This window comes from Arachis stenosperma, chromosome 8, assembly GCF_014773155.1.
Source record: "Arachis stenosperma cultivar V10309 chromosome 8, arast.V10309.gnm1.PFL2, whole genome shotgun sequence".
Classification (NCBI taxonomy): domain Eukaryota; kingdom Viridiplantae; phylum Streptophyta; class Magnoliopsida; order Fabales; family Fabaceae; genus Arachis; species Arachis stenosperma.
This window is the reverse complement of record NC_080384.1, coordinates 30,429,689-30,442,350: the sequence shown is the minus strand read 5'-3', so window position 1 is coordinate 30,442,350 and position 12,662 is coordinate 30,429,689.

The window sequence follows — 12,662 nt, the reverse complement described above, 5'->3', positions numbered from 1 at the left end:
GCTGCAGAGCTCCTCACCCCCAACAATGGAGTTTAGAGACTCATGCCGTCAAAAGTATGTAATTCAGATCTGAAAATGTCATGCGCCCCAAGAAATGTCTGTAAAAGTTGTTTAAATAGTAAACTAGTAACCTAGGTTTACAGAAAATGAATAAACTAAGATAATTGGTGCAGAAATCCACTTCTGGGGCCCACTTGGTGTGTGCTGGGGCTGAGACTAATGCTTTCCACGTGTGGAGGCCTTTCCTGGCGTCAAACTCCAGGTTATGACGTGTTTTGGGTGTTCAACTCCGGATCATGACGTTTTTCTGGCGTTTAACTCCAGACAGCAGCATGAACTTGGCGTTTAACGCCAAGTTACGTCGTCTATCCTTTCGCAAAGTATGGACTATTATATATTGCTGGAAAGCCCTGGATATCTACTTTCCAACGCCGTTGAGAGCGCGCCAATTGGACTCCTGTAGCTCCAGAAAATCCATTTCGAGTGCAGGGAGGTCAGGATCCAACAGCATCAGCAGTCCTTTTTCAGCCTGAGTCAGATTTTTGCTCAGCTCCCTCAATTTCAGCCAGAAAATACCTGAAATCACAAAAAAATACACAAACTCATAGTAAAGTCCAGAAATATGATTTTTGCCTAAAAACTAATATTATTTTACTAAAAACTAACTGAAATATGCTAAAATCTACATGAAATTACCCCCAAAAAGCGTATAAAATATCCGCTCATCACAACACCAAACTTAAACTGTTGCTTGTTCTCAAGCAACTAGATAAATAAAATAGGTTTTAACAGAAACAAAGAAGTAATAATATTCTCGAGTTTTAAATGAAGCTCAGATTCTTATTAGATGAGCGGGGCTTGTAGCTTTTTGCCTCTGAACAGTTTTGGCATCTCCCTGTATCTTTAAATTTTCAGAATGATTGGCATCCTTAGGAACTCAGAATTCAGATAGTATTATTGACTCTCCTAGTGTAGTATGTTGATTCTTGAACACAGTTATTTTATGAGTCTTGGCCGTGGCCCTAAGCACTTTGTCTTCCAGTATTACCACCGGATACATAAATGCCACAGACACATAACTGGGTGAACCTTTTCAGATTATGACTCAGCTTTGCTAAAGTCCCCAATCAGTGGTGTCCAGAGCTCTTAAGCACACTCTTTTGCTTTGGATCACGACTTTAACCACTCAGTCTCAAGCTTTTCACTTGGACCTTCATGACACAAGCACATGGTTAGGGACAGCTTGTTTTAGCCGCTTAGGCCTGGATTTTATTTCCTTGGGCCCTCCTATCCATTGATGCTCAAAGCCTTGGATCCTTTTTACTCTTGGCTAGTGCCCATGGCTTGTGAATATTGTGTTTTTTTTTTTTGACTGCTTTTTCTTGCTTCAAGAATCAATTCTATGATTTTTCAGATTATCAATAATATTTTTCGTGTTCCTCATCCTTTCAGGAGCCAATATTCATCAAATTCAAAGTACAATTTATGCACTGTTCAAGCATTCATTCAGAGAACAACAAGTATTGCCACCACATATAATTAATTATAGTCTTTATTACTAAGAACTCAAAAATATAAATTACTTCTTTATCTTAAAAAATCTACTACTTTATTCATGCCTGATGATGATGAGAAAAAATAAATTATAGCTTAATTGGAAATAAAATCAAAATAGATATGCTAAGTACTACTACTCCTATATAACTTCTAAGGTAAAATCCTATAATAATACTATCACAGAGTTAGAGCTGGAATTAGAACTTAACAACCTGTATTTTGGGAAGTGGATGTTCCTTTAGTCTGTGGGATGCCTTCAAGAATTAATGTCTGATGCTTCAGCTCCCTTAAGTTCACATCCTTGCTCTTCCTGTTCTCTTAGGTGCCATGATCTTAATGAGTTTTAGCTCAGTGATCATGGCAAATCACACCAAACTTAGAGGTTTGCTTGTCCTCAAGCAAAAGAAAGGAAAGGAGAGGAGTAGAAGGAGAGGTATTTTCATAAAAAGATAAGATGAGTTGAAAAAGATATTAAAAATATTTGAAAAAGAATTGGATTGGAAAAAGATTTGTGTTTATAAATTAAGATACATTTGATATTTTGAAAAAGGGATTTTAGAAATTAGGGTTCTTAGAAAACCAATTTGATTTTGAAGGATGATATTTTGAAACATGTTTATGCAAGAAATCATGAATTGAAACTTAAAAATTTAGAAAAATTGTAAAGAAAAACGAATTTTACCTCCTCCCCACCATCCTGGCGTTAAACGCCCAGGATGCTAGCAAATTGGCGTTAAACGCCCAGAAGGTGCATCTTTCTGGCGTTTAACGCCCAGAAGATGCTCCTTTCTGGCGTTTAACGCCCAGATGGCTACCCTTACTGGCGTTAAACGCCCAGTGGGAGCTTCTTTTGGGCGTTTAACGCCCAAAGTATTTCTTACTGGCTTTTTCATGTCAGTGAGCTTCCAAATTTCCCTGTAACTCTGTGACTTCAACCAATTGCTATTTCACCTTTTGAAGATACTTGGACTCAAACCTGTAAAGAAATAATTAATTAATTAATACGAATAAAATTAAATTTTGTGATTAGCTGGGTTGCCTCCCAGCAAGCGCTTCTTTAATGTCATTAGCTGGACTGATTTTTAATCAAGTCTCAGTTTTGAGCATTCTTGCTCAAAATTGCCTTCAAGATAATGTTTGACTCTTTGTCCATTAACAATGAACTTTTTGTTAGAGTCATTATCCTGAAGCTCTATGTATCCATATGGTGATACGTTTGTAATGACATATGGACCTCTCCACCGGGATTTTAATTTCCCAGGGAATAATTTGAGCCTAGAATTGAATAGCAGAACTTTCTGCCCCGGCTCAAAGACTCTGGATGACAATTTCTTATCATGCCATCTTTTCGCTTTCTCTTTGTAAATCTTTGCATTTTCGAAAGCATTGAGTCTAAATTCCTCTAGTTCTGATTCGAGACTCTCAGCCATATTGACCTCTCTTACCAGAGAGTCAATTATATCAACACTCATGCAGTCATTTGGGGTGTCTGGATGTTGCATGGCTTTAACAACATTCAGCTTGAACTCTTCCTCATTGACTCTCAAGGTTACTTCCCCTTTTTGGACATCAATGAGGGTTCGGCCAGTTGCTAGGAAAGGTCTTCCTAGAATGAGAGTTGCACTCTTGTGCTCCTCCATTTTCAGCACCACAAAGTCAGTAGGAAAGGCAAATGGCCCAACCTTGACTATCATGTCCTCAATCACGCCTGATGGGTATTTAATGGAGCCATCAGCAAGTTGAAGACATCCTGGTTGGTTTGATTTCTTCAGTTAAACCAAGCTTTCTGATAGTAGATGCAGGCATTAGGTTGATACTTGCTCCAAGATCACATAAAGCTTGCTTGGTGCAAGTGCCCTCTAATGTGCATGGTATCATAAAGCTCCCAGGATCTTTAAGCTTCTCAGGTAAGCTTTTCAGAATGACTGCACTGCATTCTTCAGTGAGGTAAACTTTTTCAGTTTCCCTCCAATCCTTCTTATGACTTAAGATCTCTTTCATGAACTTAGCATAAGAGGGTATTTGCTCAAGTGCTTCTGCAAACGGAATCTTTATTTCAAGAGTCCTGAGGTAGTCTGCAAAGCGGGCAAATTGCTTATCCTGTTCCGCTTGGCGGAGTTTTTGAGGATAAGGCATTTTGGCTTTGTATTCCTCAACCTTAGTTGCTGCAGGTTTATTACCTACAGAAGTGGGTTGGGAAGCCTTTTTAGAAGGGTTGTTATCAGCACTTGTATGTGACTGATTCCCCATTGGTATTTGAATGCCAGTGGTGGGAGCTGGAGTGGCGTTAGACGCCCCTTCCTTGTTTGTTACTGGCGTTTGAACGCCAGAACCATGTTCCCCTTGGGCGTTCAACGCCGGATTCATGCTTGTTTCTGGTGTTGAACGCCAGGAATGAGCATGGTCTGGGCGTTCAGCGCCAGCTTTGTCCCTTTCTGGGCTCGGACTGTCTTCAGGAGGATTTTGAGTATCCACTTGTTCATTTCTTGGTTTCCTGCTGCTTTGAAGTGAGGTATTTAATGTTTTCCCACTTCTTAATTGAACTGCTTGACATTCTTCTGTTATTTGTCTTGACAGTTGTTTTTCTGTCTGCTTTAATTGTACTTCCATGTTCCTGTTAGCCATTCTTGTTTTCTGTAATATTTCCTTGAATTCGGCTAGCTGTTGAGTTAGAAAGTCCAATTGCTGATTGAATTCATTAGCCTGATCCACTGGACTGAGTTCTGCAGTTACTGTTTTAGCTTCTTCTTTCATGAAAGATTCATTGCTTAAGTACAGATGTTGATTTCTGGCAACTGTATCAATAAGCTCTTGAGCCTCTTCAATTGTTTTTCTCATATGTATAGATCCACCAGCTGAGTGGTCTAGAGAAATCTGAGCTTTTTCTGTAAGCCCATAGTAGAAGATGTCTAATTGCACCCATTCCGAAAACATTTCAGAGGGGCATTTTCTTAGCAACTCTCTGTATCTCTCCCAGGCATCATAAAGAGATTCATTATCTCCTTGTTTGAAGCCTTGGATGCTTAGCCTTAGCTGTGTCATCCTTTTTGGAGGGAAATAGTGATTCAGGAATTTTTCTGACAGCTGTTTCCATGTTTTTATGCTGTTCTTAGGCTGGTTATTTAACCACCTCTTAGCTTGATCTTTTACAGCAAATGGAAACAGTAATAGTCTGTAGACATCCTGATCTACTTCCTTATCATGTACTGTATCAGCAATTTGCAGAAATTGTGCCAGAAACTCTGTAGGTTCTTCATGTGGAAGACCAGAATACTGGCAGTTTTGCTGCACCATGATAATGAGCTGAGGATTCAGCTCAAAGCTACTAACTCCAATGGAGGGTATACAGATACTACTCCCATATGAAGCAGTAGTGGGGTTAGCATATGACCCCAGAGTCCTCTTGGACTGTTCATTCCTACTTGCTTCCATGATTGAATACAAGTTGAGAATTTATATGTTGAGAATTATTTATTTTATAGTAATGGAATAACACAAAATGGGATATAGATATAAAAATATTTTGAAGATATTTTGTGAAAGAAAATTATTATTATTTATTTATTTATTTATTTTTTAAATAAAATAAAAACGAAATAAATAAAAGAAAGTGGAAATATTTTTGAAATTGAAAATTGAATTTTTATGTGAGATTTTCGAAAAAAATAGTTCAAAATTAGTTAGAAAAGATATTTTTTTTTTGAATTTTGAATTTTATGATGAAAGAGAAAAACACACAAAAGACACAAGATTTAAAATTTTTAGATCTAATGCTCCTTATTTTCGAAAATTTTTGGAGGGAAAACACCAAGGAACACCAAACTTAAAAATTTTAAGATCAAGACACAAGAAAAACTCAAGAACACTTTGAAGATTCACAAGAACACCAAGAACACAAGAAAGAACACCAAACTTAAAATTTTTAGAAAATCAAGACAAGTTTTCGAAAATTAAAGAAAGATTAACAAGAAAACTCCAAACTTAAAGTTTGGCACAAGATTAAATTAAGAAAAATTATTTTTGAAAAAGATTTTCAAAAGTACTGGTCCTCCCTCATCAAGAATATAAACCAATGCTTTAGCCAATTGGGAATAAATATGACACTTGATGCAGATATTCCAATTAGTGCTTTAAAAGGAACACAAGTGAAACAAGAAAAGACATAAAGCAAGAAAAACTCAAGATCAAACAAGAAAAATAAGCAAGAACAACTTGAAGATTAATGAAGAACAAAAATCACAAGTCGAAAATTTTAAAGAGAAATATGAGATATGCAATTGACACCAAACTTAGAACAAGACACTAAAACTCACGAAAATTAGCAATTAATTAAGCGAAAAATAATAAATTTTGAAAAGAAATTTTTTTGAAAAGAAACTATCCTATCAATATTGATTTAATGACTCTATAATAATAAAAATAAAAATAAAAATAAAAATAAATTATTCCTAATCTAAGAAATAAAATAAGCCTTCAATTGTCCAAACTCAATAATTCCCCGGCAACGGCGCCAAAAACTTGGTGCACGAATTTGTGATTCGCACAACTAACCAGCAAGTGCACTGGGTCGTCCAAGTAATACCTTACGTGAGTATAGGTCGATCCCACGGAGATTATTGGCTTGAAGCAATCAATGTTTATTTTATTTGTCTTAGTCAGGATTTCAAGAAAATTGTTTGGACTACTTGAACAATAGAGTTACTTGTTTATAAAGGATTGTGGAATATGTTGGGGTTTTGGAGATGCTTTGTCCTTTGACTTCAACTCTTCCTTGAAATCCTCTTCTCACACGCAGGTTCCTTCCATGGCAAGCTCTCTGTAGGGTGTCACCGTTGTCAATGGCTACCTCCCATCCTCTCAGTGAAAACGTTCCTATGCTCTGTCACAGCACGGCTAATCATCTGTCGGTTCTCAATCAGGTTGGAATAGAATCCCTTGATTCTTTTGCGTCTGTCACTAACGCCCAGCCCTCAGGAGTTTGAAGCACGTCACAGTCATTCAATCCCGGAATCCTACTCGGAATACCACAGACAAGGTTTAGACTTTCCGGATTCTCATGAATGCCGCCATCAATCCAGCTTATACCACGAAGATTCTGATTAGGGAAGCTAAGAGACATTCATTCAATCTGATGTAGAACGGAGGTGGTTGTCAGGCACACGTTCATGGATTGAGGAAGGTGATGAGTGTCACGGATCATCACCTTCTTCACTATTAAGCGCGAATAAACATCTTAGATAAGAACAAGCGTGTTTGAATGGAAAACAAAGGAATTGTATTAAATCATCGAGACGCTGCAGAGCTCCTCACCCCCAACAATGGAGTTTAGAGACTCATGCCGTCAAAAGTATGTAATTCAGATCTGAAAATGTCATGCGCCCCAAGAAATGTCTGTAAAAGTTGTTTAAATAGTAAACTAGTAACCTAGGTTTACAGAAAATGAATAAACTAAGATAATTGGTGCAGAAATCCACTTCTGGGGCCCACTTGGTGTGTGCTGGGGCTGAGACTAATGCTTTCCACGTGTGGAGGCCTTTCCTGGCGTCAAACTCCAGGTTATGACGTGTTTTGGGCGTTCAACTCCGGATCATGACGTTTTTCTGGCGTTTAACTCCAGACAGCAGCATGAACTTGGCGTTTAACGCCAAGTTACGTCGTCTATCCTTTTGCAAAGTATGGACTATTATATATTGCTGGAAAGCCCTGGATGTCTACTTTCCAACGCCGTTGAGAGCGTGCCAATTGGACTTCTGTAGCTCCAGAAAATCCATTTCGAGTGCAGGGAGGTCAGGATCCAACAGCATCAGCAGTCCTTTTTCAGCCTGAGTCAGATTTTTGCTCAGCTCCCTCAATTTCAGCCAGAAAATACCTGAAATCACAGAAAAACACACAAACTCATAGTAAAGTCCAGAAATATGATTTTTGCCTAAAAACTAATATTATTTTACTAAAAACTAACTGAAACATGCTAAAATCTACATGAAATTACCCCCAAAAAGCGTATAAAATATCCGCTCATCATGAAGCTACCGAAGGGTATTCGAGTTTTGAAGAACAAATGAGTATTTAGAATCAAGAATAAAGAACACAATTCTAAACCTCAGTATAAAGCTAGATTGGTTGTTAGAGGCTTTAGCCAGAGAAAAGGTGTTGATTATGAAGAGATCTTTTCTCCTGTTGTGAGGATGTCATCCATTCATGCTGTGCTTGGATTAGCAGCGTCTCTTGATCTGGAGATTGAGCAAATAGATGTGAAGACAACTTTTCTTCATGGTGATTTAGACAAGAAAATCTACATGGAGCAACAAGAGGGCTTTGTTGTTAAAGAAAATGAAGATTTTGTGTGCAAGCTTAAGAAGAGCCTTTATGGGTTGAAGTAAGCTCCAAGATAGTGCTACAGGAAGTTTGAATCTGTTACAGGGAGCATGGTTACCATAAGACAACTTCAGAGCATTGTGTATTTGTGAAAAAATTTTCTGATGGTGATTTTATCATTCTTTTGCTTTATGTGGATGATATTTTGATTGTGGGCAAGAATGCTTTGAGGATTAATGAGTTGAAGAAACAGTTGAGCATGTTCTTTGCTATGAAGAACTTAGGTCCTGCCAAACAGATTTTGGACATGACTACTACTCGTTACAGAGATTCCAAGAAGCTTTATTTGTCACAGGAGAAGTACATAAAGAAGGTGCTTCAAAGGTTTGGCATGAATGATGCCAAATGTGTTGCTAGTTCTTTTGCTCCTCATTTTAAGTTGAGCAGAAAGTAGTGTCCAACCACTGATGAGAAGAAATAAGCAATGGATGAAATTTCTTATGTCTCAGCTGCTGGAAACTTGATGTATGCTATGATGTGTACTAGACCAGACATTGCTCATGCAGTTGGTACTGTGAGTCATTTTCTCTCTAATCCAGGTAAAGAACATTGAAATACTGTTAAATGGATTATGAGATATCTCAAAGGTACAACTAACTTGAGTTTGAGTTTTGGTGGTGAGAAACCTTTACTAGTTGGCTTTACTGATGCGGACATGGCATGAGATATTGATTCTCGAAAGTGTACTTCAGGTTATTTGGTCAAGTTTGTAGGGGGAGCTATTTCATGGCAGTCAAGGTTACAGAAATGTGTTGCACTTTCTACCACATTGGCAGAGTTTATTGCAGCAACTGAAGCATATAAAGAGTTGTTATGGATGAAGAAGTTTATTGTAGCACTTGGTTTCAAGCAAGACCGTCATGTGTTGTTGTGTGATAGTCAAAGTGCTATTCATCTTGCCAAGAATTTTACTTTTCATGCAAGATCTAAACATATTGATGTTAGGTATCACTGGATACGGGATGTGTTAGATTCCAAGTTGTTGGAACTTGAGAAAGTTCACACTGATGACAATGGTGCTGATATGATGACAAAAAGCATTGTCAAGAGAAAAGTTTGAAACATGTTGTTTGATCGCCGGAATAGCGAGGGCCTCCACCTAGTCGAGAAGGGGGAGATTTGTTGGGTTTTTTCTCTCCTTTGTGAGGCCCAAATCCAACTTTTTGAGGGTGTCTCTTTGCACCCATTGTGCCACAATCCTAATCAAATTTTTTGGGGGTCTTTTGAAAGTGAGAGAGAGTAGCCACCAAGTGAGAGAGAAAAGGAAAAACAGAATTTCCGTTTTTATGCAAAGTAGTAAATGTCAAATGGCAGTTTCTCATTCGTTCATCGTTGGATCAACGTGAAATTTAGACTGCATGTTTCACTCATCTTATTCTTCATTCTAGTTGGTGAAGATGTTGATTGAAGGTTTGCAGTGGGAGAAATTGGCTTCGCAAGAGAGAACATAGGTTTCTCGATTTTACACAGAGCAGTAATCTTTAAACAGAAGTTTCTCATTCTTTCACCGTTGGATCGATGTAAAATTTAAACTTCAGACTATTCACATCATGTTTTTCATTCTAAACGATGGAGATTTTAATTAGAGATTTGCAGAGGGAGAAATAGGCTTCGAACAGTAGCTCTTTTTTTGGGTATATTTCATCTTCTTGCTTCTCATTTGTAAGCTTTGGTGCTTTGATGTTTTGGTTGGTTATATGCACATTTTTGTGCTTTGTTTTAGACTCTCTTGTACCTCATTTGATTATAGTGGAGCTATTTCATTGGTCTGGACGACCCATGGTTTTTACCTCTCACTTTGAGGGGGTTTTCCATGTTAAAATCTTGGTGTGTTCTTATTATTGCCGTACTTGCTATATTTGCTTGTTCATAGTTGCTGCCATATTGTATTGTGAGTGCTTTCATATTATTCATGTGTTGGATATTTGTGTTATTTCCACTACTAGACTCTTACAGTATTAACACATTCGGAGTTAAGCATGTATTGAATTTCGCTAAGAAATGTACTAAGCTCAAAGTGCTTCTTCACGTATCAACAGGTTAGCACATTTCCTTATTACATACATTTTGTTAAATTTCAACATCTATTGCTACTAATTAATAAATGTGTAACAATATTATTTTTGTCAAATTAATTGATGTAATATGGTGTTGTAAAATAAAAAATAAAAAAAGAAAATAAATATAAAATAAAAAATGTAAATAAAAGACTATAATATTAATATTCATTAATATTATTATTTTATTAGGAATTAGGCATCACATTAAACTTTCCATGAAGGAATTAGGCATCCAAAGGTTTGGTTATTCGAGTAAATACCCATAGTCGTCCCTGAGATTCACGCAAATATCCATAGTAATCCCTAAGATTTCGATTTTTCCATTGTAGTCCTCCAGATAGAGCTCCAAGCACTCAAACTGGTCCCTGACCATATTTCAAGTGATGACTCATCACTGGAGCGCTGACGTGGCCTCAGATTGCCACGTGAGAGGGGTCCAAAACGTCGTTGTTTTGGGTTTGGTGTCCTTGAAAGCCAAAAACGACGCCGTTTAGGTGTTATTTAGTATGAAAAATAGTTTTCTCCCCCAACACAAACACTTCACTTCACTCGTCTCTTCTTCTTCCACCCTCTGACTTCTTCTTCATCTCCCCATCAATGGCGTAGCTGTAGGGTTGTATTCATTGGGTTTAGAAAAATTTGAGAGAAGAAGTAATCTGACCAGAAGTTGTTATCGTTCTTCCCCTCCTTCACCATAAGTATGAGGTTCTGACTTTGTGATCAGACTCAAAGTAACCTTCCTTTTTTTTTACTTTACATTTTTAATACAGTGTTGGTTGATGATATGCAAGTTGTTAGTGTAGTTGAGGTTCTGGAGTTTAGTTGTCATTGTAGTGTCTAGAGTTTGAAGGCTGAATGGAGTTTGTGAGGTTGCTCTATTTAACATGAATGAAACAGGGATGAAACAAGAAGTTGTATGCAGGATTGGAAAAATATGTTTTCTTATGGTGATTAATTTTTTTTAATACATTAGTAGGCTTTCAAATTCTGCCTGTACTAAGAGAAAATTTAAAATTTCTTGCAGATGGAAGAGAAGTTAGACATCATGTTTCATCATGAGGGTGATTTCAAAAAAAATGCAAAAGGCTTTATGATATATTCTCCAGACAACAAGGCCTGTTTAGGTGATCTAGACACTGATACTCTAGATGTCTTCTACAAACAAAACTACCATAAGGAGCTTGGGTACAATGACATAAAACAATGCTAGTGGCATGTTCCTGGAAAAGGCTTGGATAATGGGTTGAGAAATGTAAACAGTGACAAAGAGATAAGAGAGATGGTGAATTGTGCTAGGACAAATGAGGGATTGATTGATGTATATTTCGAGAATGGAGTGTCAGTGCCGGAGGTGTTAGAGGGAGACAACACAGTTGTGTACTTGGATGACGATGGTGGAGAGGGGTGCAATGCAGGTACAGATGCTGATGTGAGTCTCCCACTCAATGAGACTAATGCACTCATAGTTGCTCCTATTTCGAAGGTTGTACCCAATAGTTCTTGCAAATTCAGTCCCAAAAAAAAAAAACAAAATATTTCCACGGCAATCACAACCATCACATTCCAAAACCAAGATACTTACAAAAAACGCTAATCCTCCCAAGACAACCAACCCTCCCAAGAAGACCAACCCCCCAAATCCCACCAAGCCCACCGAAACCAGCCAGCCCACGAAGCCCAGTCGGAGCACTAAATCAGATAAGAGCAACAAGCAGAAACTGTCCAATAGATCAAGTATTCCCAGGAGACCCTGTACACGGTCAACTGCTAGAGGATTCAGGAGCAAAGTGTTTAACAATGAAGTTCCTTTTAATGTATCTTCTGACTCCTCTGACAGTGAAAAGGATAGCCTGTTTAAGCCAGGTCCGGATGAGGATAGTTCCTCTGATTCTGAGGCTACATAGAATGATCCTAAAACTGGGGATAGGATTAGGAGAAACATGGTACATTCAGCAGTGGGTAAGAGAAATACTAATCCACTAGGTAAAGGGAAGGAGAAGATATTACATGAAGATGACGGTTTGGTGTAGGAGGTGAGCAACGCTGAAGTTGACCTTGGGTTTGTGGGTTGTGTTCATGAAGGTGCAGAAGATGGACTAGACTCAGGTGTTGACTCAGATGACACCAATTCTTGGCACTCAGAGGAGATGAAGACGCCTCCAAATTCAGAAAAGACCTTCGAAGCTGTCACCAAGAAGACGATTCTTTCTGCCGCCAACCGCACCAACAGTAGACCCCTTGCAGGGTGCATCTTCAGCCACAGCTTCAAAGTTTGCCAATGCCAGGATTTAAGCCGCAAAGAAAGAAGAACTAAAGACTTTAGATACATCTACTTAGGAGTTTCTGTTTTGTGTTATTAGTCTTTTTCATCGTACAATGACTAGATCGTGAATTGTGATCCAAAGACCTTTTTGATATGCCTTGGCCTTGCTTTTGATGAAACTACAGAGTGCATCATAATGGTTTCTAGGCTGCCTTTTACTTTCATCTTTTGTTCTTTTTTGATAAACAATGGAATTTATCTTAATATACTATGCTTTGTGGTTTACCATTCAATCAGCAGTTTTTTATTTTTTCATAAACAATGGAATTTATCTTAACAACAGTTTTATAGTTAATAGGATTTTTCATTCCATCAAGAAGTAGTTTTTTTTATAAACAATGGAACTT